The sequence below is a fragment of the Sinocyclocheilus grahami genome, unplaced genomic scaffold (assembly GCF_001515645.1).
Source record: "Sinocyclocheilus grahami isolate Dianchi unplaced genomic scaffold, SAMN03320097.WGS_v1.1 scaffold772.1, whole genome shotgun sequence".
In the NCBI taxonomy this organism is placed as follows: domain Eukaryota; kingdom Metazoa; phylum Chordata; class Actinopteri; order Cypriniformes; family Cyprinidae; genus Sinocyclocheilus; species Sinocyclocheilus grahami.
The window spans coordinates 773106-793233 of NW_015505951.1; the positions used below are offsets into that span (position 1 = coordinate 773106).

Here is a 20128-nt window from a genome sequence, read left to right on the forward strand (position 1 = left end):
AATATCCAACCGTCGCACCAAAAACGAGGAACTAGCCGCTAAGAGTAAAATATTCATTACTAGCTGCAACAGAAAGAAAGAAGGGATTTACCGATTCCATGGCCGTCTTCAGATGGGAAAGGTTAAAATCCAGCTAAAAATGCTGAAGATGTGGCTGTGAAGTCCAAGGAATCCTGCGAAAGCAAAATGAAAGACAGATTAGTCTCCTGAATACTGACAGTTCACCTTTCAAACATGAGTCATTTCCTCAATGCAGATGAATTTTACTGTATTCCTTCATTTCAGCACACAGAATGTGAAAGGCCAGTTCAGACGAGAAAAAGAGCAGATGATTCATCCATTGTGTTTTTTGCTCAGAGGTCCATTTATTAGGAATGGGTTTATCACAATTTCAGGGACAGTTGGTGTGTGCTGACACACGATGGGCACATTCCTATGTCGCTGTCACCCAATCCCACAAGCTCCTTTGCAACAGTTTCATCATGACAACAGCTGCAACAAGAGTGGTATTCAAAACTTGATAGCAATGTCTACTGTACCCTTACTAGGGCTGGGTGATTTGGCAAAAAAATAAAATACAGATTTCTTTCAGAATGTTGACAGTTTCAAGATAATGTAACAAAAACAAGTTCAAGAACAAAAGAATGAAATATGAAGGTAAATAGTGTACAAACTTGTAGCGAATCCTATGTTCAGAAATAATATCAAATAAGAAAAATGCTTAATATTTCTATGTAGACATTCAGTTTTACATGTCAACTCAAAAAGTCAAGGCAATTCAAATTCAAAATAGCTGAAAGTATAACACCAGTAGGCCTGGGCCGGTATGAGATTCTGACGGTATGATAACCTTAGATAAAAAAATGATCACGGTTTCACGGTATGTTTTTAACATACATTTAGGTAACAGTCATTTTACATACAGCACACAGTGAAAATGACATGAATATGACAGTGGGTAAATGGATAAAGCGCAGCATAATTTGAAATCACGAGTTTAAATTTAGTCGATCTCGCATCTCCATGTGAGGCTGAACTCTCCTCCTGTCACCTTTCAATTCACACAGACCGACCGTCATGCAGAGCATACGTGATCATGCAGGATACAAATGCACACTTCATAAGATCTCAATTAGATTCGACTATGTTTGCAAGGTTTGTGAAATTAAATGTTCATTAGTAGACATTCAAAGATTTGTTCAAATGATTTAAATGCGTATTTGCTGAATGCTGAAGACAAACGAGACAGTATTATAATTTTTGCATTTCTATTTCTAATAATAAAAAAAGCAATTGTTATAATACATTTTTGTATACATTTTAATTCCTTTGTTTAACCGTTCTATCTGATTATTAGACCGACTTCTATCTAGGGCTGTAGCTATCGATTATTTTAGTAATTTAGTAACCATTTTTCTTTATTAAAGAGCAATACTAGATATACAAGAGAAAATAAGATGGGTCTCTTAAAATAAATAACTAATTTGTGTTTCCTTTTTAGAAAAAGAAATATTTTTACTGCTGAACTTGCATACATTAATTACTGTTAAAACTAAACCCATTTAATGCATTTAATTGCCAAATTACATTCAAAACGCAAATACAAATATATAAATAAATTAATAAAATAAAATTAATAAAAATACAAAAATTAATTTCACATCACTTTAAAAAAGGTAAACATTACAACCTAAAATTAAGGCATAAATCAAGAAATATAAAAATCAATTTCACATTACTTTAAAAAAAGGTAAAAAGGTACAAACTAAAGCTAAGGCATAAATCAAAATAATAGTAATAAAAATAATAATACCTAAACATTGCATTTATGTCGTGCAACTTCACTTTCAAGTTTCAGCCTAACTAAAGCTCAAGCATGACATAAGTCTTTACTGTCTTCTTGGAAGGCTTTGTGGCTTTTGTGAGAGGCAAAAATCAGTGGACAGGAAGGTCATTTGGAACGAGAACAAGAGTCCATACACAATTTCTGCAACACAAAATTAGAGTTACTTGGAGAATAAACCCTCTTAAATGTCTCTTTACGTACGCGTGTGTGTGTGTGTGTGTAAAACTTGTTTTTGATATCCTTCATATTCTGTGTACTGGTCAGTTCACATCAGTGATAGAAATTAATCTGTTCCAATAAGTTTAAATTGAATTTGACATTTTATGGGCATTTTTATCTTTATAAAGCTTTTTTTTTTTCTAAAAGTGTGCATCATCTTTTGAGTCAAATTCTTACATTTAATCAGTCAATTAGAATAAAAACACATTTGGGCTGTTACCAAACAAATTATATCAGTATCAACAAAATTCATCTTTGCAATGCAGAGGAAACACAGAAGCTGCATCTGAAGAGGCATTTAGATGTAGGCCTATTTACACACTAATCAACTCAGCTCAGAGGGACATGAATGCATTTGACCTGCAGTTACAAATGCATAAATAATATTTTGTTATTTTAAACATAAAACATTGAATACTGATATTTACAATTATTTAAAAATTATTTTCATTATTTGAAAAGATACTTTAAATGTGAAATTAAAGCCGCCAGTAGGTGGCAGCAAGTCACTGTTAAGAAGCGAGTCATTGCGATTGAACCGAATCATTTAAACGGTTGATTCATTTGAAAAATAATGTGTTTTTTGAACATTAAAGCATGTCAACATATTCTGTTACACCAAATACACAAAATAATAACCTTTAAAAAAGCATCATATGACCCCTTTAACAACAAAAACCGTACTGAACCATACTAGTAGTAGTAAAAAATCATTATGTACATTAACAACGATTTGGGACCAATATAATGTAATTTAAAGGAAAACTATGTGAATGGCCCTCTGTGGTGCGGCAGGATTTTCTGTCGGCTGCATTCAAATCCGCATCTGAAGTTTCCCACTCTGTTCAGCGTGCAGTATCCCGTGTCTAAACAAATAGCATGTGCTGTCAGTGATTTAAACCACTAGAGACCACTCTCGCACTGTGTAATGACAGCAGACCCTTCTCAGCTGCTACAGCAATGGACGCAACCTGGAAAACTATCGGCATGGATTTTTGTCGATAACCAGCAATCAACTATCGGTGCCGATTAATCGGCAAAACAGATACATCGGTCGATTTCTATTAAAGAGCAATAAAATCGGTGTTCAACAAGTGTTTATTATGATAACAGCATTGCACAATAATTAAAATTACACTGTATATTCCGAGTACTTATCCAGAAATAAGCAGCTGTTGGCAGATTCTCAGTTAAAAGAATCTATTTAACATTAAACGATACCCTACCATATGTGTGATCTTCCATTTTAAAGGGGTCATATGATGCGATTTAATTTTTTCCTTTCTCTTTGGAGTGTTACAAGCTCTTGGTGCATAAAGAAGATCTGTAAATTTGCAAAGACTAAAGTCTCAAATCCAAAGAGATATTCTTTATAAAAGTTAAGAGTCAGCCACGCCTACCATTAAACGGCTCGTTCGAACACACCCCCACATATCTACCTCACTATGTGGGAAGATTTGCATAACGCCACCCAAATGTTCACGCAAAGAAAGGCGGCGTAACTTTTATTCTCGCTGTAGTATTGTTGCCGCTGCCGCCATGTCCTGAAGACGCTGTGTGCTTCGTTGTGAAAGCGAAACTACTTTGTTTGGTCTTCCAAAAGAGGACGATATCCGCTTCGTCATGCCTAGAGCTGATCCGTGCTGGTCGCTGAGGGAATACTTCAACTTAGTGCTGTGGATCGCCGGATCGGCTTTCACCACTCCTTCGCCGGGACCGCTGTTCTCGACCCTTCTGCCTCAGCTCACTCTTGCCCGGCTTCAGCTCACGCTAAGCCGGGGCTTTCCAAATTCTGTTTTAGCAGGTCTAATTTGAAAGCATAAAACGAGTTTCATTTACTCTTACAATAGCCTTATGATTTTTTTGCTCAGAAATTCTGAGCCTATCGGAAAGTAAAGTAAGTGCACGAAAGCAATGCTAACATTATTACGGTTTAATTTGTATACTCTTTAGTCGTGGGTCATGTTTTATAAGATGTATAAGCTTGTCCGATGTTATTGCTCTTTAATGCGATATGTTTGTATGGTATTCTTGCATTTAAGTAAAAAGCTGGTCTGTCTCTGAAGTATTGTGAATACATACGCCTAGTGCACTCCCATTTAAATCATGAAATATGCATCAGAATATCATGACAACATTTTCCCTTGATTTTTCATACCCAATTAATGTTTGAAAACTGTGGTTAATATGTTTTGATGAAACATCTATGATGAATTGTTCATTAATAAATCACAACAATCCCGTGCTATGGGCATTGCCATTCATGCAGGCTACAACGGAGGAATAGTTTCAGCCCTACTTCTATCTGTATTAGACAGAACTGTTAACGACAACAGCAAACAAGAGGGAGAATGTGAGCACTGTGTGCACAGACACTGCCGTTCTCAGCGCCGTCAAAATAAAAGTCCCGCCTCGAACGCATCGGCCAAACAGGAAAAACTTATCGGCCTATGCCGATATTTGAAAAATGCCAAATATTGGCAGATATATCGGCCTTGGCAATATATCTGTCAACCACTAATAGTTTGTGCTGCTCCATCCTTCAATAACAGTTTCTTTGCAAAGCCTGAATTACTCTGTAATAACAGGTTCATAAAACACTCAAATAAGGCACAAAAAAGTTACACTGATAAAAATAAACATTAGGTCTTTACCGCTTAGCTCAACTCTGGGTAAATGTCATTCTAAACCCCGCTTTTAACTAGGGATGTCAACGATTAAAGCTATCGATGGTCGATTAAGCAGTTTAATTTTGGGCTGCGTGTGGCTCATGCGCAAAACACGTGCGATCGGCTGTGAGTGACGGTATATAAATGCATCATCATTCACTCATAATTACAAATTAAGCTTTTAATGTGATTTAAGCTTTAAAAGTACATTAAAATAGAAACAACACAAAGTTCTTCAACATGGAATGCAATAGAAATGTAGTAACAGTCATTTCCCCAGATAATTGTTTCATATTTGAAAATTAGGTGAAGGTTGCAGGGCTGCGGGACACTGCGGGGGAAGGATTCATTCCTACAACTTGTTAATTCGTTCCTACGACTTATTAATTTGTGGCCACTGTCCATGTTTCATTAATTTTGTTCCTTAACCCATGATTTAACTAAAATGAGGGAACAAATTAATACATCGAACGAATTCTTAATTCATGGCCATGCAATCTTTCATTTCCCTTCCGCATGTTTACCACAGTAAGAGATGCGAAAACAGTGATAAAAAGTGAATGACAATAAAATAAACCTGCAAAATTAGAGGGTTAGACGGTGAGGATTTAGGAAAAGAAACAATGCCTAAATATTATTGAATTTGTGTAAATTCGTGACCAAGAACAAAGCCGCATAAATGTAGGCTATAGGCTCAAACAGCATCCAAAAGCATGGTCGCGATGTAAGATTTTCCAGCTAACCAAATATTCCTCTAATAAACAAAGCTTTTATACCACACTTGTCATAATCAGAGCTTATAATTTGTAAATAAATAATTGCTGGATTCAAAACAGCAATTAAAAGGCGCTGTGGCCGACACTTGACTATACGTTTTCCCAAGGCATTCAATGCTGTCACTAAACGGTGATGCCACAACTACGAGCATCGTTCACAAGTTTTTGCATGGACCTAACTAGCCTAGAGCACAGGTTTTCAAGCCCTGGGACAAAATGGGATGCTTTAAGGAAAATGTATAGCCTATGTAAGTAATAGGCCTAAAATAAAAATAACAATTTGTTTTCATTAAAAAAAAAAAGCGAAATATATCTGACTTAAATAATTAAGCTAACAGATTTAAAACAGAAGTGTGGCGCGGCGCTCCATAAACAAGTTCAAGAAAGGAAAGGATGACAACGCACATTCTGTTTGTTTGCTTTATTTAGCAAAAGCACAAATCTTGTTTTTATTGTGAGTGTGCAAAAATAAAAGTAAACACTTTTGCGGATTATAGCTTACTCCAAAAATTTAGTTTTTTATGTTTCAGCTGTTCGATCGCCCCGGTGCCTCGTGCGCACACACCCCACATATTCTAGCAATTCAAACTTACATAGCAGTCTGTTCATTATCAAAATAAAATACAGTCAACCAAACATATAAAAGGTTACACTGGTCAGTTTAAATAGACTGTAGTATACTGGTCCACTCTGCTGTTATGCCAAGGATGTTTTTGCTCATGTGAAGAGGATGATCTTTTCCGTCTATATGCAAATGTGTGTAAAGTACAAGCCTAGTTTACATTTATAAATAATAGTTTAACATTCAAATACATTACGAATATGGAAACATTTGGATTTGTGCCGAATGAGACGCGAGTAATAACCTCCAAATACATCCAGCAAAACCCACGCTCGCTCCGTCTCGTATGCACGCACGCATGCACTGTCACGATCTAATGGACTGTAAATGCCGGATTTTTAAAAACAAATAGGCCTACCGGAACGCAAAAATTTAAAATCTGACATTTTCCGGAACAGGAAAAATTAAGGATCAAATTAAGTACTGGTCATAATACTCACATACCCCTTTAATTCGGGTGAGAAAGCGGGGGTTTTTTTTGAGTGGCTTTTGCACATCCTGTCTTTTGCTGCTGCAATAGACGCATTTTGCTGCATTAAAGTTAACGATTAATCGATTAATTGATCGTTAATTTAAACGACGATCGATCATGGAAATGATCGAAAATTGACATCCCTACTTTTAACCCTGGGTAAAGGTACTTTTCATACTAGTAATTTAAAAGCGGGGCTAGCACTGCTTTTTACTCTGTGTTATGAAAGTTTCTTGTAACATTGGAATCCTTTGAAAGGATATGTAGAATGGCAGGTGCCACAAACAACCAGAAACCAGCACAAGACTGGGTGAACACTGAGTTTCTGCAGTTTTTGCTGCTTAGTTTCAAGCAATCTTTTTAGGCTGGGGAGGAAGTTTGGGGTTACAGTAGGTTTCATAGTATATCGATTCCTTATTTCAAATGATCAAGATAAATTTGATTTAAAGACTCTACCTTATATAAAGAGACTACCACATTCAATCAAAATTCAAACTTCAACAATTAATGTCCTAAAGAGTTCTCACCATATCAAACCAACCAACACTTAATAGAAGGCCTGCACATTAAGTACTCTGATCAGTAAAGGCGAATCTACAGCATTGCAAATAAATTACAGAGAACACCTTGATTTGAAAAAATAAATAAAAATAATAATAATAATTATATATATACTCTAATATATAATATTTCAACCCTTTTTAGCACGTACAAACACATCCATCGGCTCCTGCAAAACTAACCTCCTCAATGAGCTTTAGCAAACTGATCCAAGCCTGTAAAGAGTAAGACAAAGTCCATTCACTTTCAAACTGGAATATTCATTCTGGATTCATTAATCCAGAATGAACCTCACAAGTCATTTGACCAAATATCAAAAAACTAATAAATAAAAAATAAATAACATTAAACATACATTGCACAAAGAAAATGTCCCCAGTACATTACGTCAAACTACAGTTTATTCTAGATGTACTACATATACATATCATTACATCATTTGGTGTAAAATATAACCCAGGCATGTTCTCAATGGGTTTCGTGACATTCACCCACATAGAGTGAGGCAGAGAGAGAGAAGTGAGAGAAACCACTGTTAAATCTGAGGTGGTCTAGTCCATTAGTAGAGGGCCTCAAAACACATCTGAGAAGATAAACACATGGAAACATGTCTGCCAAGATGCTCTCGACAGCAATCAAACTCGAGATCACCAAAACCATTCCCACATGCTACGGAGTCAGCGGCAGAAGATTTATCGATTACATTGTTACGCCAGTAGGTGGCGAAAAGGTGCTATTAAAATGTATTCGTCTTTGAATCATACAAGAGATTCGTTCAAGAACGCTGATTCATCCAGTAATGAAACAAGTACATCTTGAGTGAGTCACTGAATCATTCATTCATAAATTACATGTGGTTTTGTTTAGTTGTCTAATGTTTTTTCTTCAGAATCATGAGAGAACCACAACTTCCATTGGGAAAAAAAGAAAGAAAAAAAAAAACTAAATTTGTCCAGAATCATGCAGTTCTATTTTGCACACAAGCAGCTCTTAAAGAGTCCAGTTTTTATGTAGCCTGTTGATTTTTGTTCATGGTATTCAGCTGTAACTAAATGGTTTGCAAAAAAGAGACAGGATAAATGTTTGATATCATTATTTAATCACATTGGAACTGAAACTGGGAATCGAAAAGAATCGGAATCGATAAGCAGAATCGGAATCGATAAAATTCAAATGATACCCAACTCTACTCCGGTGGAGAAAAACTGACTGGATCTAAAACTTTAAGATGGCACAGCTCATTTCTCCGGCAGTGTAAGTTACTGAAACCACTAGGGCTGCCCTCGACTAAGGATTTTTCTGGTCGACTAGTAGCCGTTCATTTTAAGCATTAGTCGACTAATCGCACGTTTATTAATAAACCATTTAAATCATTATAATGAGCCTTTAATTGCCTACATACTAGCCTAATAAGTGCTCAAGCACACGCATAAAGTTCACCACATCACACTGACAGAAGTATTGATCATGAATGTGTAGAGCCTAAGCGACTATTAGGGGGCAGCCCTAGAAACCTCACATGAAAGCACGCAATACACGGTAGACGCGCGTTTGTGCAGCAGAACGGCTCTCTCTCTCGCACTTTTCGATGACAGACAACTAGTTGTCCAGTCCTGTTCCATTCATACAGTACGTGTTTTATGAGAATGCGGTTGTGAGTGCTGAAAATTTACGATCGTCACGCCTGTAAATAGGCGTGTGAATCGGCACTGGTTTCACGATTCAATTCGATTACAATTACAGGGCTCCAGACTGCGATAATTTTTTCTGCCTGTGCGACTAAATTTTGTGTGTGGTCGCACTAGCGTGACCATCGCGTTGGTCGACTCATAAGCACTGCAATTTCTTGTTGCATATGAGAAACATCAAACGGCAAACAAAACTGAAAGCATAACGAAACCGTGCGACTCATTTGAGCTGCGCAGCGCTTAGAGTATAGAGCCTGGTTTATACTCGCCGTGTCAGCAGGAGCGCGAAGGTGCATGCAGTAAAAATGACGCGCATATTGAGGAAACGATTAGAGATGCACCAATTTGATCAGCCTTTTTTTGCCAGCGGCGGCGGAAATTATGTCACAGCCACACGCACACTCACAGTCGCGTGTAAACATGTCGTTTCGCGTGAGAATGATTCAAATTTAAATTGCATTCCGTGTAAATGGCAACTGATAATGTATTTATATCGTGCCAGATGAGGCTTGCACAGACTGAGTGAGTGTGTGAGAGAGACAGCACACACAATGTAACTCACAGAAATTTACAGATTTACCTGCATACTGCGGCAGAAAAACAAAGATATTTACAAAATATGATATAGGTAAGCAACATTATACGGCCATGATGTTTCCTCAAATATCAATATCAACACGATTGCAATGTGACACTGATTTTATACAATAGTATTTCAATAAACGAGAAGTTGATATTAAGTGATTTAGATTTTAGACAAAATATTGACTGTTTTTGCTCAATTTCGCTGATGAAAATAGTTCCGATCAAAGCCACAGCAGAACTGTTGTGTCTCCGAGCAACACACAGCGGTGTTTCATTACTGAATGACTCCACGTTTTTGAACGAATCGAGTGAGTCAATGATTCAGTGGCCCATTCATAAGGACAGTCACTTGCCTCGTTTCTGAATGAACCAGTCATTTGAATGAATCGGTTGAATGAATAAATAAATGACTCACTCATTAAAACAGACATTTGCCGTCACCTACTGGTGGCTTAGTCATATTTAAAAGTATTATTGCATTTTTTCAATATTTATTTGTATGTTGAAAAATATGTAAAACATTAATCTTATTAAATTAGTTATGCATTTGAAATGTTGCAGTGTAAATGCATTTATGGCACCTCAGCTTCATCAAACTGTCTGTGTAAATGCATCTAATGCCACTTCAGATGCAGCTTCTGTTTCCTCTGCAGTGAAAAGATAAGAGTTTTTAAATACTAATTTCATTTGAACGGTAACAACTCTACAGTTTCTTATTATTCTAACTGAATTAATTGGAACAAAGTAAGAATTTGATGTGAAATATGACATTTAATAAGGTTAGGGGGAAAAATGACCATTTATAAAGGAATGACATCTGGTTTGTTACATACAGAAACTAATTTTAAGTTAACTATTTCTTCCTCTTTCCAGTCACAAATCACTTATTTTAAGAGTTGTTTAAGTGAGAGAAAATCTGTAACTTAGTCCAGATTGGGGGAATTGTAATGTTTAATAATTTATTTTATGTAAATAATTTTTGATTTTTTTTTTTTGTATATGCTGTCAATTATAGTTTTTAGAAAGAAAATCGGAATTTGCAAAAATCGGTATCGGCAAGTCACACTTCTAAAAAAAAATCGGAATCGGCCAAGAAAATTGCAATTGGTGCATCTCTAGAAACGATGGATGGTTTTCAAGCTAAAGTCAAGTAAAAGAATGCTTCTTAAACCAGAGAAAGTGAACATGTTGGCATACTTGTGGGGGGGGGGGGGAAACATGCAAGCACCGTCACCGACAGCAAGTTTAGTTTTCTTTTTTAAAACTTGTTATCTTTGCTGTTTACCTCACATTACGCTATGGAGGCTCTCTTTTATTTATTTTTTTGTTTGTTTTTTTATTCCTCCGTGTTTGCTAAACGTTCTGTAATTTATTAGTCGGAATTAGGGATGTCAACGATTAATCAACGATCGATTAATTGTCGATAAACCTTTTAATCGATAAACCTTATCGATGGTCGATTAAGCATGGTCATCATTAACGTGCATAGTTTGAGACGCACGCGGCTAGCTGGTTTGCCAACCGCCAAAAAACGCTGAAGACGACGACGACGCACGCGGCTTACGCCAAAACATGTAAAGTACAGCAGTTGTGAGGGAAAAATTAAACGAGCACGCAAGAGTTTTGTTTGGGATCATTTTATTTCAGATGGCGATAATGTTAATTGCAAACATTGTGACTGTGTTTTAAAATATAATACATCAACGAGCACCATGATATATCATTTGAAAAAAGTGCATCCAGCGGTTTCCAGGACAGGATTTGATTCGACACAGCCTACAATAACCTCCGTTTTAGCCGGGAAAAAAGTAGGAGCTCAGAAGGCAGGAGGAATAACTGAACGACTGTGTAAAATGATTGCAAATGACATGTTGCCTATCAGCGTCATCGAAGGTGGTGGCTTTCGAGAGTTGATCAATTTTATTCAGCCAGACTACAACATACCATCAAGAGCCGCGATAACCAGCCGACTAGAAGATCGTTATGAAAAGAAAAAAGAAGTGTTCAGTTGAAAAAATAGCCCTCACAACTGACTGCTGGACCGTACTAACAAGGGAAAGCTACATAACCATCACATGTCATTACATAGACTCTGAATGGCAGATGAAGTGCGCGGTCCTTCTTACAGAGAGCTTGTCTGATAAACACACCGCTGACAAGCTTGCCGAAAAGTTAAACGAGGCCGTAGCTTCATGGGACATCACAGGGAAAATAGTAGCATGTGTTCACGACAACGCAAAAAATATCATGGCAGCAAACGATCAAACTCGTGTCAGCTGGGATTCCGTGCCATGCTTTGCCCACACATTACAACTCGCCATAAACGATGGCTTCAACATATACATAAACAGGGTCATCGCAGCTGCTGGAAGACTTGTTCAGCACTTCAATCACAGTACTGTGGCTACCAGAGCACACCGTGACAAACAGGCACAGTTGAAACTTCCACCGCATCGCCTGATACAGTCCTGCAAGACAAGGTGGAACTCGGTCAGTGACATGTTTGCCCAGCTCGTGGAACAAAGGTGGGCAGTGACTGCCGTACTGTCTGACCACACTGTCACCAAACTAGCGGACTTCAGAATTCTTGAGCTCAAAGATGAATACTGGCAGCTGATGGAGGACGTGGCACCTGTGTTGGCAGCGTTAAAGTGTGCCACGACTGTAATGTCTACCGAATCTGATGTGTCCATCTCAAATATCTATCCTATCACTTACGACCTCTTACATTCACATCTTATGAGAAACGAAGAGGACAGCGCTCGGGTTTTGGAGTAAAAAGCAAAAGTGCATGCCTCATTGGCGCAACGAATGCAGGCAAGAGACGTTTTGAGAAACATCCATTCCATACAAAATAATTTCATAGGCGATGCGCCACCTAATCGCTTAAATTAATTACTTTAGGTTCAATCTAGTGCACTCCCATCAAAGCCGATAGCGACGATGCTGGATGCCAGACACAAACATCTAGGCTTTCTAACCACATCAGAGAGGTTGGCTGCCAATGCAAAGCTACACGAAATGGCATCCGCAGTAGTTCTGACCGGGCCCCATACAGAAAATCCAAATAGTGGGTTTACTCAAAGTATGCAGCAGGCCCAAGCTGGAAGTGATGACGGGAAAAGAGCCCTTCAGATGCTTCTCGGAAGTAATTACAATGAACGAATCGATAAACCTTATCGATGGTCGATTAAGCATGGTCATCATTAACGTGCATAGTTTGAGACGCACGCGGCTAGCTGGTTTGCCAACCGCCAAAAAACGCTGAAGACGACGACGACGCACGCGGCTTACGCCAAAACATGTAAAGTACAGCAGTTGTGAGGGAAAAATTAAACGAGCACGCAAGAGTTTTGTTTGGGATCATTTTATTTCAGATGGCGATAATGTTAATTGCAAACATTGTGACTGTGTTTTAAAATATAATACATCAACGAGCACCATGATATATCATTTGAAAAAAGTGCATCCAGCGGTTTCCAGGACAGGATTTGATTCGACACAGCCTACAATAACCTCCGTTTTAGCCGGGAAAAAAGTAGGAGCTCAGAAGGCAGGAGGAATAACTGAACGACTGTGTAAAATGATTGCAAATGACATGTTGCCTATCAGCGTCATCGAAGGTGGTGGCTTTCGAGAGTTGATCAATTTTATTCAGCCAGACTACAACATACCATCAAGAGCCGCGATAACCAGCCGACTAGAAGATCGTTATGAAAAGAAAAAAGAAGTGTTCAGTTGAAAAAATAGCCCTCACAACTGACTGCTGGACCGTACTAACAAGGGAAAGCTACATAACCATCACATGTCATTACATAGACTCTGAATGGCAGATGAAGTGCGCGGTCCTTCTTACAGAGAGCTTGTCTGATAAACACACCGCTGACAAGCTTGCCGAAAAGTTAAACGAGGCCGTAGCTTCATGGGACATCACAGGGAAAATAGTAGCATGTGTTCACGACAACGCAAAAAATATCATGGCAGCAAACGATCAAACTCGTGTCAGCTGGGATTCCGTGCCATGCTTTGCCCACACATTACAACTCGCCATAAACGATGCCTTCAACATATACATAAACAGGGTCATCGCAGCTGCTGGAAGACTTGTTCAGCACTTCAATCACAGTACTGTGGCTACCAGAGCACACCGTGACAAACAGGCACAGTTGAAACTTCCACCGCATCGACTGATACAGTCCTGCAAGACAAGGTGGAACTCGATCAGTGACATGTTTGCCCGGCTCGTGGAACAAAGGTGGGCAGTGACTGCCGTACTGTCTGACCGCACTGTCACCAAACTAGCGGACGCCAGAATTCTTGAGCTCAAAGATGAATACTAGCAGCTGATGGAGGACGTGGCACCTGTGTTGGCAGCGTTAAAGTGTGCCACGACTGTAATGTCTACCGAATCTGATGTGTCCATCTCAAATATCTATCCTATCACTTACTTACATTCACATCTTATGAGAAACGAAGAGGACAGCACTCGGGTTTTGGAGTTCAAAGCAAAAGTGCATGCCTCATTGGCGCAACGAATGCAGGCAAGAGACGTTTTGAGAAACATCCATTCCATACAAAATAATTTCATAGGCGATGCGCCACCTAATCGCTTAAATTAATTACTTTAGGTTCAATCTAGTGCACTCCCATCAAAGCCGATAGCGACGATGCTGGATGCCAGACACAAACATCTAGGCTTTCTAACCACATCAGAGAGGTTGGCTGCCAATGCAAAGCTACACGAAATGGCATCCGCAGTAGTTCTGACCGGGCCCCATACAGAAAATCCAAATAGTGGGTTTACTCAAAGTGTGCAGCAGGCCCAAGCTGGAAGTGATGACGGGAAAAGAGCCCTTCAGATGCTTCTCGGAAGTAATTACAATGAACGAGATATCAACGACTCGGAAAGCGAAGTGAACAACTTTCTTAGAGAACAGCCTTTGTCCCTTGACTACGGCTGGGTATCGTTCAAAATTTTTCGATATCGATACCGATACCTTGACTTCGATACCGGTTCCTGAACGATACTTTTTTTGATACCAATTTTATGAAATCAATTTTAACAAGATTACATTATCTAGAAAAAAAAACTTTGGTTTTATTTTTAAGATTGTTGATGTTTATACAAACTCAAAGACTCATCTCCTGAGCCACTGCACAAAGGAACAAAATGTAACCAACACAATCAGTGCAAAATAGTTTTAATAAAGCTCAAATAGTCTTCAGTTTACACATCTTTAGGCTACATTTACACTAGTGCGTGTTCGTTTTAAAACGCATAGCTCAGACAGAATCATGATTTCTATTTATTTTCCACTGATTTACTGATGAGCATTAGCAGCTTCCAGCACTGTCTGCTTGTGTTCTCTCTTCCATGATCGCTGCTCTGACTCAGAGGTAGTAACATTTAATTTCAGCAACATTACATGGTCAAAACACACATTAGATGGCAGGTCCGGATTTACCTATTTTCGTGACATAGAAAAAAAACTTTTTTGGGCCCCCTTCCCTATTAATATAATAGACCTAATATTACCACCCAAGCAAACTAAAATATTTCTTAATCAGTGGAAACCGATACAGTGTTTTCTATCGGAATAAGCGCTTGCGTTCAGTCAATAAAAATCGAATAGTTCTTAATTTGTTTGAGAACTGAGAAAGACCATACCATATAGTCGTGGTCACATAACTACCTCCGGGAGTGCATTATTTCTCTAATAATTTTAACGGCCTGGAGTCCCAACCACACATCAAGACATTGTTCAGATCATTTGTTTCAAGACATTTGACATGTTTCCGTCCTGAAATCTCGTGTGGGTTGAACTAATTTTTTTACGCACCTCATCCCAAACCTTCCGTTGCAAATTCCAAAACGTCATTTTAGAGCTGATAACAGAGGCTTCAGCCATTGATATGCAGGCTTACGTAGTTATTAATGCAGTCTAATGCAGTTATTAGAGAGAGGGAGCGAGAGAGATTAAGTGTGTGTGAATACCTGCGTCTATGAGTCTCTCAGCAGCGTTCAGCAGCAGCGTCTACTAATAGTGAATCTTTAAGTTAAACTCCTTCATGAACCTCGCTACTGAGAAATGTCATGTAGCTTTTCAGCTGCGAAAATATTTTACTGATAAATTCGCGGTGCAGATTTAAATTCGCGGTTTCTGTTCGCGTCTCCGCGTGTCTGCACTGTGTGTGCGTCTGTGAGAGAGACTGGGAGAAAGAAAGCGTGATTTCCGTAGCCTACATAAAAAAGGTGGAAGACATGGAACTAGTTTGTCATTTTTTACCCTATTGTTTGTTATATTTATGCGTAAATCCGGCCCTGTTATACGGCAATCGGAAGTTATTACAAACACTCGATGGTGGTTTAAAGTGAGTTTTGAGTAAAAGCGGAATATAAATCTGATTTATTGTCTTATGTAGCATGATGCTACAGTTTGCATGAATGGTCACATAACACGCTTTTTCGGTCGTGTAACATTAGCATGAACGGACATCTGCATATGATCGGAACTCCACGCAGCTCCCGCGCTACTCTATACTGGTGGTATTACAGTATCACGAGAGCTAAAGAGAGCAGACTGCTCCGTGTGCTTTCGAATCGCTCTCACGGATGATCGATCTATGCCGTGCTAAAGGGCTATTTATGCATACCAGGAACATCCGTCCCATCAGAACGCGTGTTCTCAGCAGCTTGCCTGATGGTCAACAGACTTTGCACAAGACTAACTCCGGAACATGTTAACATGCTGATCTTTTTGAACAAAAACCAGTGATGTGCACTTCAGGTACGCTGTGCTGTATCCTTCGTGTGCACACGAAGTTTGTATCATAATTGCGTTAAAGTAAACATTCATATTAATGCTGTACATAAAATAAAATTGTTAATATAATTCAAATGTGTTCTTTTAAATATTTAAAGCTAAAAGTGTTGCACAGTAAACACATTAAATGTGCTAAAATGTAGAAATGAAGACGATTTCTGAATACATTTTAAATGTTGCCAATTTGTTTTTTAAAGGAAAGTGTTGTAGAGTTACACAAATTTCTAGGCATTTTAAATTAAGTAAAAAAAATAGATGTTGCACGTTGTACGTTTAATGCTTCAAATGTTTATTTTTTTGTTTACAACAAAAAGTGTTTATTGCTTTAAATGTTACGTTACACCATAAATGTGGTAAAATTAAAAACAAATGTCGCAAAGTTCACGCAATGACATGGGTTGTTTTAAATATTTTTTTTTAAACTAACGTGTTGAAACGTTCACAATAAATGTGATAGAATGGGGACATTAAGATTATTTTAATGCATCAAATGTGTTAAACTATTTGTTTTCTTTAGTGTAAATGGGCACAAAATAAATGTGTTGGAACTGTCAAATGGGTTTTTGAAAAATGACAGCAAAATAAAGTTTTATTTGAAAAGAAACCAATCTGTTTTGTCATTCAATTAACATTATCGAGGAAAATTTAATTAATACCAAAACAAATTTAAGCTCTACTTCGGTACTATGCTTTGAGTGTGTCAGAAACAGAACAGGGTATCAGTTTACTGTCTGGGGTTGTGTTGCGTTGAGCCGAGCCGCGTCCAGTGTAGACTGCATCATCAGATCGTTAATTATTCAAAATAGATTAGCATATCTAATAGATATTAATCTAAACCAGTGTTTCCCAACCTTTTTGTAGTCGCGGCAATCTTTGGTAATTTTAACAAACTTGTGGCACCCTACAAAATTTATTTTGTCACAATATTTGAATTTCTAACTTCGATATGATAATTTGAAAAGTATAGATATTCGGTACAACAGGGAAGAACTGCAGAATATAAATGTCATACAGATATTTTTAATATTAAAAAATTTTGTCCATCAATGGTGGCAATCAGTAGGCTAATTTCTATTGAAGAGACCAATTTATATGACAGATTTTAATGTAGGCTTTTATACATATGTAAACATTATTTAATTACCATTATAACTAGCTCTCTGCTCACTCAGTGTTTTATAAATTTTACAGTGGGGTAATTTTGATGCAGTAGCACGAGTTAGCGAAAGACGCGATTTAGGCGAATATCTCGCGTTCGCGGCAAACGCGTCGTGCATTTCGCCTCGTCTGGCGCGAATTCGCCTCTATTCGCGTCTTTGCATTGACTTTGTATGTAATCTACTCGCACAAATAATTAAATTCGCATTTGGTGTGAGCACACTGTAACAGTAGGGTTAAGATATTTATCCATTATATATATCCAGATATTATCCAAATAATGTTTAGTCCTAGAAAGCTATTATCAGAACACATGAGCATAAATAGCGGTTAGCAGATAAATGAATGAAAGGGCAGCGTTACCAGAGTTGCCCATACACCATGTTACAACACAGTAGGGCTACTGCAGACAGAAACAATACTGTACTACATCGATGTTTCCTGTCGGCTCAATTTTTGAGTGGACTTTGCTCTTCCGATTCGCATGAACGGTATACGAATGGAGCGACAGTGTCTATCACTACACACGCATAGAGCGGGATAATACGCAGAGCGTCACACCACATGAAAGTGAAACCTGAGCAGTGAACTAATTTTTGGCAGCCGAAATTTCGCTGCATCTCTAATTATTGGCGATATCAGAAATGGATATTATATAATAGATGTTTTTTTGAACATTTTAGCAATTTAAAAATATTAAAAAAAGATTTTTTTATTTTTTTTTAATCTAAACGATTAATTTCCCACCAAAAAAATCTACAATTTTACTTAAGAATATTTTATTAAACCAAATGAAATCCTTTTTTTAAAGCAAATGTAAATTGCAACATAGTGTGCAAGAAGCAAGAGTCCATCTCATAGTCCAAATCACTGAAATCAAAGTTCAGTATTATAGTGTAAGAATTAGGGCTGAACGATTAATTGCATTTGCGATATATTGGCGACATCAGAAATGGATATTATATAATAGATGCTTTTTTGAACATTTTAGCAATTTAAAAATATTAAAAAAAAGATTTTTTTATTTTTTTTTTATCTAAACGATTAATTTCCCACCAAAAAAATCTACAATTTTACTTAAGAATATTTTATTAAACCAAATGAAATCCTTTTTTTAAAGCAAATGTAAATTGCAACATAGTGTGCAAGAAGCAAGAGTCCATCTCATAGTCCAAATCACTGAAATCAAAGTTCAGTATTATAGTGTAAGAATTAGGGCTGAACGATTAATTGCATTTGCGATAATATCGCGATATGAGAAAACGTGATTTTTCAATCGCAGAGGCTGCGATTACACTCGGTCACGTGACACGCGAGAGTGAAGCGGTGTGTTCCACTTGAAGATCGATCGGTGTATGACAAAGTACGGCGAGAGAAAGTATAAAGAGACGTCCACGCTCTCTTATAGCTCTCGCAGTACTTTGATGACACACCTATCAGTCTAAGCAGCGCTGCTTCAAGTCGAGCGCCGGCCACCAGCAGAAAAAGTAAAGAAATAAAACAGTAAACAGCCAAAGGACGTAACTTAGAATGGGAGATGGATTGGTTTGTGAAAGGGAAGAGAAAAGTCATAGATGAAGTCGCACAGACCCAGGCAGGTGCTGGTCATTTAAAAACTAAATGCAGAAAATATGACGAGGCATATCTTGCTCTCGGCTTCACTCACCGTGTCTATACCAGACGCTACAGTTGTCGCGTCGCGCCGCAACAGCTCTACACTGACGTGACAAAGCAACCGTTGTAAATCATTTAAACTTTGTGTCAGTACGTCATAAATAGAACATGGCATCAGTTTAATGTCGCGCCACATCAGTGTCACTGATTATAATGGGTTCTACTGTATTTTGCCGCTCGCGTCCGGTGTAGACACTGTGTTTAATGTCGTTGGTGAGGAAAGCCTGTGTGTCTCCTATGCCTTAGCGGACAGCATGAAACCCACAAAAAAAAATAAAAATAACAGAGAGAGAATAATAATAATAATAATAAGCTATTCTCTCTATGCTATTTTTCAATGTTTAAAGTGATGCAGGTGTTTTTTTTCCCTGTAGGTTTTTTTTTATTAAAAAAAGCATACATTTTTCATAATGTTTAATGAAATTATTTGGTAGTCTGAGGTGGAATGGGAAAAAAAAAAAAAAAAAAAAAAAATCGCAATTAGATTTTCCAAAATCGTTCAGCCCTAGTAAGAATGACAACATATCCATGTGTTCTAGTCTAGTAGTAGACTAGAAGTAATTACCAGAAATGTTATTTACCAGAATTTATTTAGGAGAAAAATTTAAATGTGCAGTATTTGTGGGAAAAACAACACATTTTTTTTTTAATATAAAATCAATTAATTGGAGATGCTTTTGATAATTAAAATTTAATGGAACCATTAAAATGGAATCCAGAAAATAATGCAAAACCGAATTAAAGAATTTAAAATGGTAAAGATAAAACTGTAAAATTATATTAATTAGACAGGCTTTTTAATTAATAAAATATCATTTAACCTTTAAAACAGAGTATAGAAAAATGAAAAAAAAACTGAATTTGGAAATAAAACGGATTTCATAGGGCCCTATAATTATAATTAATTTTTTTTGTGGTAATAAAAGTAGATGTAAGTGAACAATAGCCTTTAAAATTACTTAAAATGCATATATAATAGCAATGAGGCTATAATAATTAGTTCAAATAAAGTATCAAAAGCAAGAAATCATATG

At 37.4% G+C, this 20128-nt stretch overlaps 1 protein-coding gene across 1 annotated transcript in view; it reads right to left on the reverse strand.

Annotated features, from left to right (window-relative positions):
- ankrd11 (ankyrin repeat domain 11) overlaps positions 1-20128 on the reverse strand; it is a 191399-nt gene that overhangs the window by 119697 nt on the left and 51574 nt on the right. Inside the window, exon 2 of the mRNA XM_016245902.1 lies at positions 92-173. The gene's annotated coding sequence lies outside the window, so the exon portion shown is untranslated. The remainder of the gene's footprint in view (positions 1-91; positions 174-20128) is intronic.